Source organism: Leucopleurus acutus (genome assembly GCF_964270905.1).
Source record: "Leucopleurus acutus genome assembly, chromosome: 8".
NCBI classification, from domain to species: Eukaryota; Metazoa; Chordata; class Mammalia; order Artiodactyla; family Delphinidae; genus Leucopleurus; species Leucopleurus acutus.
The window spans coordinates 25,157,452-25,179,381 of NC_139151.1; positions in this window are offsets into that span (position 1 = coordinate 25,157,452).

Here is a 21,930-nt window from a genome sequence, read left to right on the forward strand (position 1 = left end):
ATAGTATTGTACTACGTTTTCTCTTGTTACTTGCTTTATTTAGTGTTATCTTTGCTCGGTTCATCCATGCTGACACGTAAAGATCTGTGTAGTTCATGTACTTTCCTTGCTATGTAGGATTCCCATGTAGGGAAATACAATAATTTATATGTGTATTTTCCTGTTGATGGACATTTAAATTGTTTCCAATTATCAGTATGATTTCTGTTTGAAAAAAATTTTATATAATTTTTAAAGGTTACTTTACATTTATTGCAAAATTTTGGCTATATTCCCTGTGTTCTACAATACATCCTTGAGCCTATCATATACCCAGTAGTTTACATCTCTCACTTCCCCACCCCTGTATTGCCCCCTCCTCCCCCTCCACACTGGCAACCATTAGTTTGTTGTCTATATCTGTGAGTCTCCTTTTTTATTATATTCAGTAGTTTGTTGTATTTTTTAGATTCCATATATAGGTGATATCCTACAGTATTTGTTTTTCTTTGACTTATTTCACTTAGCATAATGCCTTCCAAGTCCGTCTATGTCGCTGCAAGTGGCAAAATTTCATTCTTTTTTATGGCTGCGTAGTATGCCATTGGTTATATGTACCACATTTTCTTTATCCGTTCGTCTCTTGATGAAACTTAGGTTGCTTCCATATCTTGGCAATTGTAAATACTGCTGCTGCGAACATTGGGGTGCATGTATCTTTTCAAATGAGTGTTTTTGTTTTTTTCGGATATATACCCAGGAGTGGACTTGTGGGGTCATGTGGTAGTTCTATGTTTAGTTTTTTGAGAACCCTCCATACTGTTTTCCACAGTGTCTACACCAACTTACATTCCTACCAACACTGTACCAGGGTTCCCTTTTCTCTACATCCTTGCCCACATTTGTTGTTTGTGCTCTTCTTGATGATAGTCATTCTGACAGGAGTGAGGTGATACCTCAGTGTAGTTTTGATTTACATTTCCCTGATGATTAGCAGTGTTGAGCATCTTTTCATGTGCCTATTGGCCATCTGCATTTCCTCTTTGGAAAAATGTCGATTCAGTTCTTCTGCCCATTTTTTAATCGGGTTGTTAGTTTTTTTGATGTTGAGTTTTATGAGCTGTTTATATATGTTGGATATTAATCCCTTATTGATCCTATCCATTGCAAATATTTTCTCTCATTCAGTAGGTTGTCTTTTCATTTTGTTGATAATTTCCTTTGCTTGCAAAAGCTTTTAACTTTAATTAGGTCCCATTTGTTTATTTTTGCTTTCATTTCCTTTACTTGAGGAGATGGATCCAAAAAAATATTGCTGTGATTTATATCAAAGAGCGTTCTGCCTATGTTATCTTCTAGGAGTTTTATCGTACCCAGTCCTACGTTTAGCTCTTTAATCCATTTTGAGTTTATTTTTGTATATGGTGTTAGAGAATGTTCTAATTTCATTCTTGTACGTGTAGCTGTCCAGTTTTCCCAGCACCACTTATTGAAGAAACTGTCTTTTCTTCATTGCATAATTTTGCCCTCTTTGTCGTATATTGGCATAAGTGTGTGGGTTTATTTCTGGGCTTTCTATCCTGTTCCATTGATCTATATGTCTGTTTTTGTGCCAGGACCATACTGTTTTGATAACTGTAACTTTGTAGTATAGTCTGAAATCAGAGCATGGTTCCTCCAGCTCTGTTCTTCTTTCTCAAGATTGTTTTGGCTATTCGGGGTCTTTGGTGCTTCCATACAAATTCAAACAATTTTTTGTTCTAGTTCTGTGAAAAATGCCATTGGCATTTTTTTTTTTTTTTTTTTTTGCGGTACGCGGGCCTCTCACCGCTGTGGCCTCTCCCATTGCAGAGCACAGGCTCCGGACGCGCAGGCCCAGCGGCCATGGCTCACGGGCCCAGCCGCTCTGCGGCATGTGGGATCTTCCCGGACCGGGGCACGAACCCGTGTCCCCTCCATCGGCAGGCGGACTCTCAACCACTGCGCCACGAGGGAAGCCCCGCCATTGGCATTTTGATAAGGATTGCATTGAATCTATAGATTGCTTTGGGAAGTACGGTCATGTTAACAATATTGATTCTTCCAATCCAAGAACATGGAATATCTTTCCATCTGTTTGTGTTACCTTCAATTTCTTTTATTAGTGTCTTATAGTTTTTGGAGTTCAGGTCTTTTGCCTCCTTAGGTAGGTTTATTCCTAGGTGTTTTATTGTTTTTGATGCAATGGTAAGTGGGATTGTTTCCTTAATTTCTCTTTCTGATAGTTCATTGTTAGTGTATAGAAATTCAACAGATTTCTAAGTATTAATTTTGTATTCTGCAACTTTACCAAATTCATTGATGAGCTCTAGTAGTTTTCTGGTGGCTCTTTGGGATTTTCTTTGTGTAGTATCATGTCATCTGCAAATAGGGACAGTTTTACTTCTTCCTTTCCAATTTGGATTCCTTTTATTTCTTTTTCTTCTCTGATTGCTGCAGCTAGGACCTCCAAAACTATGTTGAATGTAAGTGGTGAGAGTGGTAATCCTTCTGAGTATGATTTCTGTGTTGCTATATCCATTTGTTTTAGTCTCCAGCATCACTTAATGTAGTTGTCTCCTGTCTTCTTAAAGCTCCCTCTTTTGTGTTTTCCATCAAGTAAGTTATTGTTTTTATCCCTCTCTACTTCCTTCTTCTCAGTCTCACTCTTGGGTGTCTCTTGCTTACCCAGTTTCAATGTAGGTGTTCTTTAGTTTCCCATCCTCAGCGTCCACCCCTTCAGACATTTCAGTTTCTCTGGGTGATCTTATTTCCTGTTCAGGCTTAACTTCCCGCCTCCAGGGTGATGTCTTCTAAAAAAGATAGCTGTCTCCATACATCAAACTGCCTCTTGGAAAGCTGCATATTTCTCATTGTCCTCAGCATCATATCTGTGTTCCTCAGCTTGGCATATGAGCTCCTTCACGATTGGACTACGTCTTTTGTCTGCCTTCTGGCTGCATTCCTTCCTGAATGTCTTCTCTAGACATGTGGACCAGCTTGTAGTTTTTGATGTTCTATCATTCCTGCCTGGGCCTTTACAGATGCTGCTTCTTTACTTAAGACCCTCCTCTTCTGCTTGCTCTTCAGTAAGCTGACATCTGCTTCTTTCCCAGTCTCAGGTTGGGGGCCAGCTTCCCTAGGAGCCTTTCTTTCCCTAACCCTCATCTCTCCTCCCCTGCTTCTTTTTTTTTTTTTGCGGTACGCGGGCCTCTCACTGTTGTGGCCTCTCCCGTTGCGGAGCACAGGCTCCGGACGCGCAGGCCATGGCTCACGGGCCCAGCCGTTCCGCGGCATGTGGGATCTTCCCGGACCGGGGCACGAACCCGTGTCCCCTGCATTGGCAGGCGGACTCTCAACCACTGCGCCACCAGGGAAGCCCCTCTGCTGCTTCTTTAGTGCCTCACTACTCTGCTCCCTGACAACCCTGTATCATAATACTTAGTGTCTCCAATGATAAGCATCCTTTTAGATAGTTTTCCTTCCATAGACTCTAAGCCTTTTGAAGGCAGGCACCGTGTCTCATTCATCCTTATATTCCCTATGCCTAGCACAGTGTTGGTACAGAGGAAGTGCTGATTAATGACTCCTGGAACTTTCTCGTCTATTCTCCATATAAGTCATTACTAGCACCTTGTGGCTACTGCCCACAGATGAAGCTCAGGGAAGCTTTATCATATTAATTAATCATGTAACAGATTAACTTAAAATGTGCTTTTCTCGAGCTTCCCTATTTTCTCTCTGGCACTCAAGGCTTGCCTGATCATCTCTTCCCTCCTTACACTGAATTATGTCTTAATAGTGGCTTTGGTTCTCCTTTCATTATCTGGTGTGTTCTAGCTTCCCTGAACATGGTGAGCAAAAGCTGCCTCCCCACAGCACCTCTGGGACCCTCTGACAAGCCAGGTGCATGCCTGGCCCAAGACAAGATGCCTGGGCTTCGCTGCAGATACCTGACCTGGGAGGGACATGGCTATTGGGCAGTACAAGACACGGGCTCTCCTCCTTCCAGGCTCTGGTGAGTGTAAGTTTGACTAGAATACAGTTTATCATTTTACCTCTGATTCCCTGTACTTGACTGCTGGTCCATCATGACAACATTATACCTAGACTGCCAAGCCATTTTACCTTCCCATGGAACCTCAGTGGAGATGTTTTTTGCTCATCTCTAACATTCGTCTTCTCTGGACCTGCTTTCAGAGCAATGCGTTTTGTTAGATGCAGTCACAGAGCTATGTCAACAACATAGCCTGTCTTATTTTAACTGACATGTGGTGCCCATTTCTTTTTTCTACTCCCTTACTTATGGCTGTTAAGAATGACTGTTTCTCCACTCTTTTCATGTCCCACTAGACTCTGTTCCGTGTCCTTGCTCTCTCACCTGAAGAGGATACCTCTTCTTTCACCAGGAAAGTAAGGGTTCAGACACACACTTCCTCATCATCTTTCTGCTGACTCTGGCTGCCTTCCAATCCATGTTCCATGACACAGGCACCACCACCTCCTCTTCAAATCCTTCTGTGACTGTCCATTGCTCTTAGGATAAAGACACACCTCTTTACAGTGGTCTAAAATGTGGAGTCACAGCCTGGCTGCCGGTGGAGAACTGTTGCCATTCTGTAAGATAAGGTGGTTGCTTCACAATGTAAATCATATGTCCACTAGATACACTGTTTGGTTTAACAGGCAAGACTTTCTTGATGAACGAAGCAGGGTGTTGACTTGCATTCTAGAGCAAGTTTCTTATCTTGTTGTGCACTGGCACTCTGGGTGCGCTAGTCTGCAGGGCAGGGCATCCCCTCGGCATGATGGAGCATGATCTCTGCAGCCTTGTCTTACACCTCCTTCCTCAATCATCCAGCCCACAGTGGCCTCCTTTCAGGCCTGCATACTTACAACGGCACATTGCCCATGCTGGCCCTCTGCGTGAAATGTCCTTCTGTTTAGTTTGCAACTGATTAATGCCTCCTCATCCTTCTCATCTCTTCTCCTGTGTCACTTTGTCAAAAAAGTATCCCCTTACCTACTCAACTCATCACATCCCCCTACCATAGCTCACATAACACCAGGTACCTCTCGCTTATAGCCTTCATTACATTTCACATTCAGTTTTAGATAGGTGTTTACCATATGGTCCGTAAGAAGGAGATCATGTCTGTTTTGCTTACTCTTGCATCCCCAGCGGCTAGCAAAGTTACTGATAACCTTTGTTAAATGGAGAAATGAATGTATCCAGTCAATGACCAAGTCCTGACAGTTTTTCTTTGTAGTGTCTCTTTACTCCTCCCTTCAATCTGTGTTGCCATTACTCCGATTCTACCATTTATTATTTTACACCTGGGTTACGATGATTGCTTCGGAGAATAGCATGTCTTCCTATGTTCCTCCCTACAACCTCTATTACACCTCCCAAGGTTCTTGGATTATGCCATTGCCCTCTTCCAAACCATCCATGACACCCATTGTCATCACAATACAGCCAGACTCTTAAGATTGACCTTCAAGTCCCTCCATAATTTGGCTTTATTTTCACTTTCTGGACTTTTTAGGAAATAACTGGGTCTAATTGTCTCTGCATCTTTGCTCCCTTTCATATCTACCTATGACGTTAGTTTTTTTTCCCTAGTCAATCTATCTTCCCAGTTTTCTCTGGGAAAACTTCACTGAGAATCCAAGCAAGATATGGATCCCTTCTCTCCCCTTAACTTGTAAACAGTTTAACAAGACGTATGTGGAACTGCCATAAGGCATCTACATCTTATCTCCCTCTGTGGTATCTAACCTCCCTGAGAACAGGGGTACATCTCTGTGTTCTGTGCAGTTCTTAGCACAGTGTTATACACATAGTAAATGTTTGGTAAATGAATGAATAAGTGAATGAGTCACCATGAGAAGGGTATTTATTCTTTCATTCTTTCTCTTTCCACTTTCAAGTTTCTTTAGTTAGTTTCCTTAGACAAAAGGTTTCTTCATAGCTACACAGTGTCCAAGCTCAAAGAGTGTTGCAAATAGCTGCTAAGAGCATCCTTCCACCACTTTAGAATAGCTTGCTCTCCCTCTCAAGTGGAGAGAGCAGGATTCAATATTTATTAAGTGCCTTTGTCCACTTGACATTTAGAGGCACTAGGGGCATCAGTGCTCTATACTCAGTGAAATGCCTATTTTGTTTTTAATTTTCCTTTGTGAATAACAGCTATCCACAAAGATGTTTCGTTCGAATTTTCCACCCTTTAGATTCATAAAAAGCATTTTAACTACGTAGAAGCAGAAAATGAATAGAAAGAACTTTGCATTACATTTAATAAAAGTTTAGAGAGATCTTTGTGGTATATTAGTGACATTATTTGGGGAAACTTTAGCCATGTACATTGTGTTGGAGAGGCACCAACAGTTCAATAATTCTCAAAATTTGAGTACACAGTTGTCTTACATGTAGGCATGGTGGCAGCCATGTACATAACAAAGCTTTGGAGGATGTTGTATTAGTCAGCTCTTGCTGTGATAATGCTTTGGAACAAATTGCCCCAAAACTCAGTTACATAAACAAGAATTTGTTTTTCTTGGACCTATGGGCTAGCTGCAGTGGCTCTCTTTTAGACCTCTAGATGGCTGCTTTTGCTCTGTGTTTTGGGTCAGTTTGAGGTCTGTCCCACACATCTTCCTCTGGAGCCCAACTGTGAGGCCACAACTCCCAGGCCCTGTCTTCTCACAAAATTCAGTGAAACATAAGAGGTGAGCCCAACTGCACAAGCCCATTTAAGCCTTCTGCTGCTCATTTAAGGCCATCATGTCTGCTCAGACTTCATTGGTCAAAACATGTCACAGATCTAAGTTGTATTTAGAATATGTGTATTTGTTTAAAGTTGGGTGCTCTCACAGAAGAATATTGCATTTTGGACAGTGTTACCTTAGCATTTTCATTGGCATTTGCAAACGTGATAAACGTTGTGTGCACTTTTTCACCTTTGAGCACTTTTTGAAATTGTGGGACAATTTCTATGGGAAAAGAGGAAGGTACACTTTAGAAGTCAACTCTAGTTATGGCATTGTTGGGAGAAGAGTTAATGATGATAAGGTCAATACAAATGAAAGATTTAGGATTCACATATTCATCATTAGCATCAGCATTCTACAGAACATTCCTGGAGAATTGTGATGCTAGCTTTAGGTGATTTCTATCATAAATCATTAGAATTTGACAAAGCCACCTCAGTAAAACATACATCATACAGTACATCACATTTTAGTTTTTCCTACCAGTCCACAACTTATTATCAATACTGTACCATAACACAGAAACAGAAACAGAAACTGAATGAATTCATTGTTAGCAGATGGGCATCACAAGAAATACTAGTGGAAGTTCTTCAAATGATAGCAAGCAGTAACTCAAGCCATAAAAACAAAACAATGCTGACTAGAGCAGTTGTGTAGGGAATTATAAAAGATAATGTAATTTCAAATTTCTTCTCCTTTCTCCTCTTAAGTAATTTAAAAAGTAAGTGCATAAACAGTATGACTATATTTGGATTGCCCTGTATATAACATAAAGAAATATCATATATTTGATGATATGGCACAAAGAAGGCAGTGAGAACAAAGCTGTATTAGAATAAAAATGACACTGCATGATAACCTGAATCCGCAGAAAGACAGAAAGAGAGCCATAAATGGTAAATAAATAGATTAACCCAACAAACTCTATGAATATTTATTTGCTCTACTTTCTTCTCTAAGCTCCTTTAAAAGATAAGCTTGTGTGAAGTAATAATTATAATAATACTTTGTTAAGTATGTAACATATATAAATGTAATAAAAACAAAAAAGAGGGAAAGTAATACAGCTCTATAAAAGTACAGTTTCTGTTTCTCACTGGAATAAAGCTAGTATAAAGCTGAAGAGATTGTGAGAAGATGTATTACATAATCCCTAGAGCAGCCATTACTCAGAAAATGTGGTTAAAAATCATTAAAGGAATTAAATGTTACAGTAGAAAATATCCACTTAATATAAAAGGAAAATGGAGGAACAACAAGAGTAACAAAAAAAAAATGAGACATGTAGAAAACCAAAGGTAAAATGTTAGACATAAATAAATTCTACCATATCAATAATAAAAACTAAATGTAATGAATTAAACAATACAATCAAAAGGCATATATTGTCAAACTGGGTTTAAAAAAATGTTTTCTACAGGAGACACTCCTTGGATTCAAAGGTCTAATGTGAACAAAGTAAAAGGATGAAAAAACATACATCATGCAAATAGCAACCATAAGAATGCTGAAGTGGCTCTACAAATACCAGAAAAAATAGACTTTAAAACAAACAAAAAATTACTAGATATGAAAAGGGACATTTTATGATAAAAAAGGGAAGACACAAAAATTATATGTGCCCTGAATAAGATAAAACCAAAATACATGAAGAAGAAAATACCAAAATACATGAAGAATTGAAGGAAGAAATAGATAATTCCACATTAGGTAGAGACTTCAGTGCTCCACGGTCAATTATGGATAGAACAATTAGGCAGAAGATCAATAAGGATTTAGAAGAATTGGACAACACTATGAATTATCAAGACCTAATAAATGTCTACAGAGCACTCAACCGAACAGTAAAATACTCATCCTTCTCAACTACATGTGAAATGTTTTCCAGCATAGATGACATGCTAGGCTATAAGACAAGAGATTGAAACCCACATACATTGCTGGTGGGAATATCAAATGGTGCGGCCATTTTACAAAACAGCTTGACAGTCCCTCCAAGTGTTACACATAGTTACCCTATGACCCAGCAGTTTCACCACTAAATATATACCTAAGAGAAATAAAAACTTCTGTCTGCACAAAGGCTTGTACATGAATGCTCACAGAAGCATATTTCTAAAAACAAAAGGTGGAAAAAATTCAAATGTCAATCTGACAAATGAATAAACGAAATGTGGAATACCCGTACAATAGAATAGCATTCAGCTATAAAAAGGAATGAAATATTGATCCATGTTACAACATGGATGAACCATGAAAGCATTATGTAAAGTAAAAGCAGCCACTCACAAAAGATCACATATTATATGGTCCCATTTATATGAAATGCCCAGAATAGCAAATCTGTAGAGACAGAAAGGAGATGAGTGGTTGCCTAGGGCTGAGAGGGTTGAGGAGAATGAAAAAACCTTGTTAATGTTTAGTGGATTTTTTTGTGGGGGGACAAAAATCTACAATTGGATTGTTGTGATGGTTACACACGTCTTTTGGTGGTTACACTAAGAACCACTGAATTGTATACATTAAAGTGTTGAAATTATGGTATGTAAATTACATCCCAATAAAGCTGTTAAATTTATGATAATTTTATATTTATAAATTTGAAAATTTATCCAAAATTACACATTCTTAAAACATGCAACCTAACAAGACTAACCCAAGAAGAAAAAATATCTAAAAAATCTATATCTACTCAGAAAATTGCTTGTATACTTAAGTACCTTTACATAAAATGATTTCCAGGGATAAATGGCTCTCCAAGTAAGTTCTTCCAAATATTTAGGGAAGAAATAGCGGTAATCTTACATAAAAATCTTCCGGGAAACAGAAAAGAATATATTGCTCCAAATTTTTATAAGCCCAACATAAGCTTCAGATGAAAACTAAAAAGAATATTACAAGAATAGAATCACAGGCCAGTTTCTCCTTTGAACATGCATGCAAAATGTGTAAACAAAAGCACAAACTGTATCCATGGTATGCAAAAGAGTAATATATCACAATCAAAGTGGCTGTATTCTAGTAATGCAAGGTTGGCTTAATGCTCAAACATGAAAGTGATCCCAGGAATGAATTAGAATGGGAAAAAAAGTCATTTAAAAAAGAAGTCTTGGGAATTCCCTGGTGGTTCAGTGGTTAGGACTCGGCGCTTTCACTGCTTGGGGCCTGGGGTTCAATCCCCGGTCAGGAACTAAGAAGCTGCAAGCCATGAGGCAGGGCCCAAAAAGAAAGAAAGAAAGAAAGAAAGAAAGAGAAAATAAGAAGTCTTAACCAGGAGAAGCACAAGATTGAATAAACATAACAGATAATGCCTTATGAAACGTCCATGAAGATTATGGAATATTCTAAAATTTTAAAACAAAAAGAAATTGTTAAAGATTCAAGAGGATGTGACAAATATTGTACATAGGCAAAAAATAAAATACACAAATGATGAGAGCCCAAAAATCCAGATGCCCAAGTCCCGTCTCTGAAGATTCTCTTTCAATGGGTTCTGCATTTCCTCTATGTTTAAAAACCTACAGGTGATTCTTATACGATTCACAGACACAATGTAAAGCTTCTGCTTTACAGGAAATAATACCAGATTATTTTGTTATTTTATAGTTATACTAACAGGCTGTACGATTGACGGATGTCTGATGTCAAAATGCACTCCCCACTAGGGATAAAAAGGGAACTAGTACTCTCTTCCGTTACTTGGTGGCAGCATGCATATATTGCAAGGGCAATTATTTTAGGAATCCAAGTTAGTGGAACATTTTAGAACTGGAAGACTACGTAGAGATCATCTAGTCAAGCTTCCAACTATTATAGTTGTGAAAACTAAGGCCCATATAAATGAAATGATTGATCCCCAAAGAGCGTTAGTGAAAGAGTATGAAATAAAAAATATCTCTGAACTTTTAATTTAGTGCTATTTTTATTAATCTCAAGTATTAGCTCAAAGTTCAGTGTGACAGTTTGGGGATTGAATTCTTGCTCGAATTTACTGGTTCTGTGCCTTTTAGTAAGTTACTACAACACTTTTACCTTCGCTTTTCAGATATGTAAAATAGTGAGCCTTGACTGATACAGTGTGTGAGATAGCCTAGCACTGTTCTAAACACATACAAGTACTTAAAATGTTTTGGCTCTCATCCCTCTTAAACAAGCTCTATCCTTTTAACAATAAAAGTGTTTTTCAGCTAGCAAAGCACCCCAGAGCTGACCACATTCTGGCAAGAAATATAGGATTCTTTTTCTTACTGGGGGGTTCTTGATACCTGATATTTGAACTGCACTGAAACATGAACTTTTCTTGTTTATACTGTATTAATGGATTTAATAGATGAATTTTAAAAAGTAATATGCAGGAATTAAGCTGCATTACTCTCAAGAAATATAATTCGATAGTGGTGGCTAGAATGATAAACAGTGTTTGGACAGGGAGTCCATATTGGATATGAACAACCTGTACTCCCATTTGTCTATTAAGAATAAATAGAATCCTTTCAAAATCTGTTTTAAAGGGCAGTTATTTTCTTCTGACTCATTTACATTACCTGCAAGAAAAAGACGACCTCCTGAATCCTGGTTTAAAAGGCTTTTAATATAAAGCAGATAATTTTTTGCAACATTTCCCAAACTTTCCATTATCAAATTGGCTGAGGCTTCTCAACGACTATCATTTCACAACAATATCTCCATTTTCACCTTCTTTAAGGAATTGGCCTAATAGATGTGCCGTTAAAACAGAGCTTCATTCTCAACATATTTTTAAGTTTGTATTCAAACAGTATGAAGAAAACAGGATCAGGGAATTCAGCCATAAAAGTGAATGGATTACTGATACATGCTACATCGTGGATGCAAGTAAGTGAAAGAAGTCAGACACGAAAGGCCTCATATTGTGTGGTTCCATTTGTATGAAATCTCCAGCAGTGGCAAATCCATAGAAACAGAAAATATTATATATTAGTGGTTGCCGGGGGTTTGGAAGAGAGGGAAATAGGGAATGACTGTTTAAAATGGGTGTAGGTTTCCTTTTGGGGTGATGAAAATGTTTTGCAACTAGGCAGTGGTGATAGTTGCACAACATTGTGACAGTACTAAATTCTACTGAATGGTACAGTGAGTTGTAAAATGATCAAAATTGTGAATTTTGTGTTATGTTCATTTTACTACAATAAAAAGGAGAAAGAGTTAGGGAAAAACTTTGAGTTTGGGAAAGTAAGGTGAACTGGGCAAGAAAAAGACAGCTCTATTATTCATTTTTCTCACAGCTCTCCCAGTGCATTAATCCTCAGCAGAAAGTAGCCTGAACTTGTAGATGATAGTCATTCAACACAGTCCAGGGAAAAGTAAATAAAATAAAACCCAACTATTCTTTAGCACATCTATGACAGGTTACCTTCCTGCTCAGCCACATAGACATTCATGAGGACGTTTCCATTTAGGTCTCCTCTACTTCAGTACTTTACTCACAGCTCATTCACACATGTAGGCAACAGCATTCCTTAATTCTATGGACACTGCAGTGCTGGTTGTGATCAGTCTCATGAAAAGAAAAGGAAAGGAGGAAAAAGCCTCCACATTGGCTTGGTGGTCTTGAGATGAAATGGATGCAGAAGACAGCTTGATTGTCAAACTGGAAACTTTTATTTTCCTTTTCCTTTTCTTTTTATCTGTCCTCTCAGGTCTTCTGCCCACTTCCCACCCCCTTCTTTCAAACAGGAAAGACACTAATTAGCTGCTTTTTTTTTTTTTTTTTTGGTAAAACAACTGTTGTTTTAGATTTCTTTCTTTTTTTTTTTTGTGGTACACGGGCCTCTCACTGTTGTGGCCTCTCCCGTTGTGCAGCACAGGCTCCGGACGCGCAGGCTCAGTGGCCATGGCTCATGGGCCTAGCTGCTCCGCGGCATGTGGGATCTTCCTGGACCGGGGCACGAACCCATGTCCCCTGCATCGGCAGGTGGACTCTCAACCACTGCGCCACCAGGGAAGCCCTAGATTTCTTGTTGTTCGGTGAATGTTATTGTTTTTACTGCCAAATGAGCTTCAGTGTTTGATGTAGGGGGTCTCTTGGGAACTTAACTTTTTCAAGTTTAAGTGGAAAAGCTTTTTTGTTTGAATTGGCTTTTACTGGGTGCTTCAAGATTTGCCCTTGGTTCTTTGACGGGGGATGTTTTATTCGCCCATACAATTCCATGAATACTTTTACACTGGCACTTAGTTTAATGGCATTTTCTATTTATAAATGTCTTTGAAACACATACTGTCAATTATTTGAGGGTAATGACCGTGGCCATTGTTGGCACATCTTAAATGTGCATCATGTTAATTTTTGAGTGTCATCTGGTCTACCATCAGTGCTTCCCTCTTTCTTTCACCCAGTTTTCTCCCTCATTTCCTTCTCCAAATTTGTCTCATTTTTCTACTTTCTCTTTTGCTTCTCTATTCTTGCTTTCTCTTTCCCATTGTATCTGTCATTCTTCTTCTTCTCCTTCTGACTTCATTATTATGGCCAACCGAAACCTTTTCTAGTATGTTCTCTATCTTCCTTGCCACTTTATTGCCATCCACAAACTCTTACAGAATATTCTTGGTTGACTCCCTTACTTCCTAGCATACCCATGTACTTCATGATCATTTTAGAACATTGAAAAGGGTTGGAATTTTTAAAAATAGGTAATTATAATTAGTCTTCTTTCACCTCTGGCATAAGACTCTTCTTCCTCAATTTGACCATTCTTAAATCTAGAAGTACTCCAGCTCATTGGTCCTCCTTACCCCCATGTCTAGGCAAAAGAACTTGTGAAACCTTAGCCCTGTTTAATACTTGAATTTATCAAAACATAAGAGAGCTAATTCTGCCTAAGGGCACCAAAGAAGAATAAAGATGCCACAGATAAACATTTAGTCCAGTTTTATAATGGACTCTAAGTGCCTAGTTGAGTGCTAACCATCAACTCACTTGAACAACAGGGAGCTCATGACACAAACTAACATGTTAATTGTATAGACACTTCACTTCACCATTCCTCAATGTAGCTGATAAACTGCATCCAGTTAGCTTAAATAACATGAATGATGGGTTTCCTTGTGTATATAAATTGGGAGTTTCTAAAGTTTTCTTTTTGCCCTTGTACAACTACTTACTACCACCTTGCTTGGTCACTGCAATAGAAAATGATGACTAAGAAACACATTGTCTCAATATCGGTGGACATAATGTCCTAGTATTCTACAAAAATCTCAAAATTCTTAATCTAAAAGATAGATCTGCCAATATCTTATTTCCTTATTCTTTGTTAATATAAATATCCAATCTATGAAGGTCTCAGTTTCCTTACTTAGAATATGAGATGGATAGATTTGCTAATATCTAGGGACCTTTCCAATTTTAATATTCCCTGTGTATAAGGGCTGAGCCACACACGATGGCTCCCTTAATCATTAACCTCCCTCATGATGAAAGTTATCAGCAAGTTCTACTTGTAAGAGATCAAACATTCATATACATATATATTGTAGCACATTGACTTTTACAGAACTCAAAGTAACACAGCACAGTTACATTCATAGATTTAAGGTCACTGTGGTATACTTTACAATTTTTCTTTTCCCTAGGAAGGAAATGTAGATCGCTAGGAAGGGATTTCTTTCTCTGCCTTTTAGTAATGTAAGCCTTTTATTATCTCTTGGATCCTAAAAGATGGGTAGGGTTTTGGCAGGTGGAGCTTAGGAGGACCTTCCAGGTGGCAGGGACAACATGAGAAAGGGCAGAAGGAAGAATGGATTTTGAGAAAGACTTGTTATCTTACATGATGAGAGCAGCGTTTCACAATCTCTGTCCTGAGGAACACTGGTTTTAGATGATGTTAATGTAGTTACAAGACAAAAACATTTGGGAAGAGCTGTACTCTATATCCCGACATGAAATCGAAGTTTCACTTTGTTACATTATGTACTCTGAAAAGTTTTGGAGGAAGGAATTGATTTAATTTTTTTAATTCAGTCTTAGTCACACTTACTTGACAAACCTATATTCAACTGATGGGACTGTATTTTGTGAAAGGCCAATCGGAGAAATGCTGAGATGGAGCTTAGGATATTTCTGTGTTGGGACAGGCATGTGATTATTTTTCTTATAATTCTTTACCATTTGTCCTAACAATTGTTACTTCGCAGGATTCAGTTTTTGTTTTTCTTTTTTACATCTTTATTGGAGTATAATTGCTTTACAGTGTTGTGTTAGTTTCTGCTGTATAACAAAGTGAATCAGCTATATGTATACATATATCCCCAGGTTTCAGTTTTAAGCCTTCTGTTTTTACTTGAGTCATTGGGCCTTTTAGAAAGCTCAACAATTCTGGGGTCTTCATCTCTTATGTAGTTTCCAGGAGCTCCTGGCACTTACCACTATTTCCTCTTGATTCTTTTCCTCTGACTTCAAACTTCTTACGATTATGAGCTGATTGTTTTCTCAGACTCTATTGTCAAAACCAGGTACCTCGCTCATCTTCATTGTCTCAGTTACAAGATGCAATATTTCCCATGTTTATATGTGTCAAAATATAAGTCAGGAATTGATACATAGCATATGCTTAATAAAATTTTTATTTCCATTTTTTCTTTGTTCAAAGGTATCCAAACACTGGCAAACTTCTTAAACTGAAAGGCGAGTCATCTAATTTATTCAGCTCATTCAACCAACAATATTGAATATTTGTCTTTTTTCCTACACATATTTCTTGTATTCTAATCGTGACATTCTAGAGTACAGTGAGCACATTTATAACTTATTACTGCATTACTACCTTGGCTATTCCTTGACCAAAATTTACTTCATAAAACTGACAGCCTAATTAACGTACTGGAGGGTTTTTTTAATGTATGCAATAAACACCAATTGCATTGCTAATAACTGAATTTTTACATCTCTATGCACCCATGTATCCAACACCAGGTCAAAATATTATAAAATATTTCTAACACCCTACAATGTTCTCTGTTACTTCTTTCTGTTCCATACTCCCCCAGGGCAACACCTAAACTGACCTCTATCACCATACATGACATACATGGAAACACACAGTGTGTATTCTTTGGTATCTGGCATTTGGGCACATATCATTATATCAGTAGTTTATCCTTTATTGTGTTTCCCTGATTTTTTAAACCTAGACATTCATATAGTGTCAAAGAACCACTGATTTCTTAATATTATTATGCTGACCTCCATCTTCAGGGGCTTTCCACATTCTTCCCTGTGTCTTTCCACCTACTTTCTCTTCTGTCTAATTATGTTTCATTTAACCCACCTCAGCCAGCCTTTCCCCCATATTCCCCAACACGTAGCACTCTTGTGTTCAGCCAGTTTTGTTCCCTATTCCATAAGCCCTCTGTGCCATTCCTGACACTGTGCCTGTTCCCTGCCCGGAAGGCCTGTTCCCTACCCTCTGCTCTCCTTCCTATATACTTGTTCAAGACTCAATTTAAATGCTACATGTTCTAAGAAGTCTTCTCAGAAGAAGCCAGTGCTTTTTGGAATCCTTCTTTAATGAAATCCCATAGCAAGTGTAATCTGTCCTCCCTGATCTGGTAATTAATTATCCATTGTTCCTATCATATAGTGTTTGTTTTTCTTATGTGCTGTTATTGTTTATTTAAGCTCATTATAGTGACTTTAACCAGGAACTCAGTCATTTTCCTCTTCATTTTAGTGCAAGTTTCTGTGATATGGAGTTAAACTCCTTTTCCCTCACTTCCCATTCACCCACAGCACTTGTTAAACATAAAGTATAAGTGAAACTTATTGGTTAACAGGTTTTTGTGGTCCTTGATTCTGGTCCCTAGAGCTAAGCTGCACTTCTGTCATGCTAATTTGACTGATTCCTTATTGTCACATAACTCAGGAATTAACTAAATCATTACAAATTTAGATACATATAAGATATTATTAAAAAAAACAGTGGGGCTTCCCCGGTGGCGCAGTGGTTGGGAGTCCGCCTGCCGATGCAGGGGACGTGGGTTCGTGCCCCGGTCTGGGAGGATCCCGCATGCCGCGGAGCGGCTGGGCCCGTGGGCCATGGCCGCTGGGTCTGCGCGTCCGGAGCCTGTGCTCCGCGGCGGGAGAGGCCGCGACGGTGAGAGGCCCGCGTACCGCAAAAAACAAAAAAACAGTGGATATCATGAGTTTAGGCCTGGAGGAGAGTGTTGTATGAGTCCTAGTTTGGTGGGGCTCACACTTAATGATCGAGCCTTCCAATATTCCATTGTAAGTAAGAAAGAGGTATGCAAATATATGGTTAATACCTAACAGTGTTGATAAAAAAGAGAAGAGAGAAAGGGACGACAGGTACTTTGAGGGCCTTTTGGAATTCATGAACAATTATGATTGGATGGGGAAAAAGAAAAACCGAGGGCTAACCTTCCACAAATGAGCTCAGGAAAGAGAGAAGGGCTCATCTGGTATGCAGGTAGAGAGGTTTGACCTACAGAAACTTAGAAAACCTTAATAATCTGAGCAGTGTTGGCAAGAGGCAAACTAAAGGGCTAACAAAAGTTTGCAAAAGTCTCACACAAAGAACTTTGGCATGGTGTTCATCATCTAGCTAATCCTAATATGCAGACATTTATGAGAGTAAAGTCAGGTCTTTGCCAGAGTGGGTTCCTTATTTGGGCAACTGGGTCAAATGAAGAAAGGCAAATGTAGGCTGCCAAAGTAAATAAGGAGAGGAAAAACAAAAAGGATGAGACATACCATTTATCAGTGATTTGTTGCCAATATTCTTAGCTTCCACCTTATCTCCATCTTACTGGTAACACAAGAACTAGACTGAACAATCAGGTAAAAGGTCTCTACAGAAACTGAGGTAATATAGAAAATAAAAGAATAAAACATAAAATTGTAAATTTTCTTCCTAGGGGTAATTGAGATGATAGTTCAGTAATAACATAAGATCAGTTGAAGTCTAAAAAAATTTTAGAAAACCTGGATAAAGTAAGAAAACACCTGTTCACTGGCATCAGAATGTTAGAGAGACACCAAGACATGTGGGCCAAGTTCTGGACAGAAGGGAAACACAAACGCAAGCTAGACATTTGGTGCAGCTTTTCTCCTTGGGGCATTTGCTGATTCAAATCTTACAGCCTAGGAGCTGAAAAGCCAAGGAGATCAAAAGACTAACCACAGAAGCCAAACGGCAAGAGCTCAAGCTAAAGGCAACAACTAATGAAATGACAAGCTAAGTGTATCTTTAGTCTCAAAGGGCTGCAGGAACCATTACATTTAAAGCCTAACAAATACAAGGATAGTTGGGAATAGGGAGAATCCAAACGTTCATATGGTAATCCCAAAGGGCAACACCCGTAGAGGAAGGACAAGACAGAAATAGACCAACCTTCACACAGACTGAAAAACAGCTTTGAAAGAGCTCAAACTGAGAATGGACTAAGGTTACCAGTCCCTATAGTAACTGTCTGCCATGGGCAAAAGTAAATCTTTTAAAGAGAAAGATAACAACATCCAGAATGTGGAGGTATCTTTATAGTTTCCTAAAATAAGTTGAACCCAATTTTAATATAAAAAATAATTTGACATACCGGAAAAAAGACGAAATGATCAAAAGCTCAAAAAAAAAAAAAAAAAAGAAAAAAGACAATATAAATAGACACAGGAGGACAAGAGTTAGCAGGCCTTGGTTAAAAAAACAACAAGGGCTTCCCTGGTGGCACAGTGGTTGAGAGTCTGCCTGCCGATGCAGGGGACACGGGTTCGTGCCCCGATCCAGGAAGATATCCCACATGCCGCGGAGCGGCTAGGACCGTGAGCCATGGCCGCTGAGCCTGTGCGTCTGGAGCCTGTGCTCCGCAATGGGAGAGGCCACAAGTGAGAGGCCCGAGTATCGCAAAAAAACAAAAAACAAAACTAAAAAACAACAAAACAACTATGATTAAACAAAGAAAATATACACATGGCAAATAAGCGTATGAAAAGATGCTACACATTCCATGTCATCAGTGAATTTTAAATTAGAACAATAATGAGATACCACTACACACCCATTCAAACGGCTAAAATCCAAAAACTGAAATATCGAAGTTGGTGATGATGCAGAACAATTGGAATTCTCATTTGTAGCTAGCGGGATACTTGGCACTTTCTTACAAAACTAAACGTACTTTTACCATACAGTGATCTAGTAATCATGCTCTTTGGTATTTACCCATAGGAACTGAAAAGTTATGTCCGCATAAAAACCTGCACATGGATGTTTATAACAGTTTCTTGCATAATTGCCAAAACTTGAAATCAACCAAGATGTTTTTCAGTAGGTGAATGGATAAACAAACTATGGTATATCCGTACAAAGGAATAGCATTCAGCAATAAAAAGAAAAGGCTATGAAGCCATGAAAAGACATGGAAGAAGCTTAAATGCATATTGCTAAGTGAAAAAAAGCCAATCTGCAAAGGCTACGTGCATATTATATGACTGCAGCTATTTGAAATTTAGGAAAAGGCAAAGTGTGGAGACAATCAAAAGATCAGTGGTTGCCAGAGGTTGTGGGGAGGGAGAAAAGGATGGGTGAAGCCCAGAATTTTAATGGCAGAGAAATTCCTGTGTGTGGTTCTGTAATGGTAGATACAGGTTATTGAACATTTGTCAAAAATCATATAATGTACGAAACAAAGAGTGAAGTCTAAAGTAAAGCATGGACATTAGTTAGTAATAATGTATCAATATTGGTTCATTAACTATAACAAATATATTAAGCTAATTTAAGATGTTAGTAATAGGGGAAACTGGGTAGAGAGGTAAGGAGGTATGAGAACTCTCTCCTTTCTTCTTAATTTTTCTGTAAACCAGAAACTGCTCCAAAATAGTCTGTAAATTTAAAAAACAAATCTAGACCTGCATACAAAACTTGCACGTAAATCCAACCACAGCAGCATTATTCTTAAGAGCCCCAAAGTGGAACTAACCCAAATGGCCATTTACTGTGAATGGATAAATGAAACACAGTAATATCCACACCATGGAATATTGTTCAGCCATAAAAAGAAATCAAGTACTGATACATGCTACAACATGGATGAACCTTGAAAACATGCTAAGTAATTGTATGATTCCATTTGTATGCAATGTCCAGATTAGGCAAATCTGTAGAGACAAAGTATATTAGTGGCTGCCTAGGGTTTGGAGAAGTGGGAGAGTGAGTGACTTATAATAGATTCTTTTTCTTTGGGGGGGGTGGATGAAAGTTTTACAATTGATTGTGGTGGTAGATGCATAACACATTAAATTGTACACTTTAAATAATATGGAAAGTAAATTATATCTCAATGAAACTATTATTTAAAATTATGATTAATGTATTCAAAAAGGACAACATATGCAATTTAAGCAAAAATTATCTGTGAAATGGGAAAATTCTAGAATTAAAAAAGCTGAAATTAAGCACTCAGAAGATCAGTTCAACAGTACCTTAGTCAAACAAAAGAAAGTATTACAAATGTCAATTAAAAAATAACTACACTAAAATTTTGAGGGAAAAGCATGGAAAATAGAGAAATAAGTACATAAGACATATGGAGTATATGTAAAACACTGTGTCTAGCCAGGCCCAAGTCACACAGCCTTGGGAGGAGACACACCGCCTACCTGAATCACAAGGACTTCTCCAAAGGAAAAATGAGGTTCTGATGCCAGAAGTGGAAGGAATGAATTGCAAAGAAAACGAACAACAGTACACTATAATCTAGATATACATCCGTAAATACATAGGTTCCCTGGGGTTGTGATCTTGTACAAACAATAAAAAAAAAGATGAGACTCATAGTAGAGGCTGCTAGCTTCTGCTGAGGAAAATGTCCAGGGAAGAAGAGTTGATTTATTTAGTTATTTTTTTAGAGTCCACATATAAGTGACATCATGCACTATTTGTCTTTGTCTTATTTCACTTAGCATACTCTCCTCCAGTTTTATCCATGTTGTCTTAAATGATAGGATTTTCTTCTTTTTTAAGGTTGAAGAATATTCCATTGCATATATATACCATATTTTCCTTATCCAATAATCTACTATGGACACTTAGATTGTTTCCATACCTTGGCTCTTGTGAATAATGCTACAATGAACATGGGAGTACAGATATCTCTTCAAATAATGATGATGTTTCCTTTGGATATATACTCAGAAGTGGAAGGGAGGAAGAGCTTATGACACAAATTGACCATGTGTAAAAGATGTTGTAGGAATGAAAAAGTCTGAACACCTAGGAAGAAAGGGGGAGCATAGAGTATTTGGAAAGGACATTGTTCAAGGTCATACATAGTTTAAAATTATGACATTTCAGTGGGCCCGTATGCATGAAGGCTTGCTTATATTTCGGGATTTGAATACAGTGCAAAGAAGTGTTGCTAAATTTTCGATCAACATCAAAAAAAACAGTGGAAAGGTTTTTTCTTTTATTATGAAACTGCAGGAAAGGCAAGCCTTATAAGCAGCATGAGGCCCAGTAGAATTTTCCCTGATGATAGTGGTAATTTAGGAGAAGAAGGATCTAAGGCCATAGAACAATTTTGAAAGCAAAATAAGACTGCTGAGTCTTCACCCAGTGTATGAGATTAAGTTTTAACGGCATATGATGAAGTGACCATGACACAACCAGCAGAGCTCGTTGAATTGTTGAAAATGGCTCTTGAAGCTACAGGAAATGGACAGTAGACATAGAAAAAGAACAAGGTAAATCCAAAAGAGTGGAAGGACAAAATTAATCAAGAGAAAAGTCAAAAATAGGGAGAAAAGCAGTAAACTTGACAAATAAAACCAAAACGTTCTTTTACAAAGACCAGTAAAATAAGCAATATTTGGCAAATATGATAGAGATGGGACTAGCTATAAAACAGAGAGAATTTTTTTTTAATTACAAAAGAATACTATGCTAGCTTTATACCAACACATTTGAAAATCTGGACAAAATGGCTAAGTTTTTCTTGTCTAAATAAGGACAGTATACTATAACAACAAAACATTTGCTGATAGTGATCCTTCGTTTTTATTTTCACAAATATTTGCAATAAAACCTTTTGCTTAGATATCATTATAAAACATAAAATTTTCAGGAACAATAAATCAGAGAACAAAAATTAATATAAAACTTATCT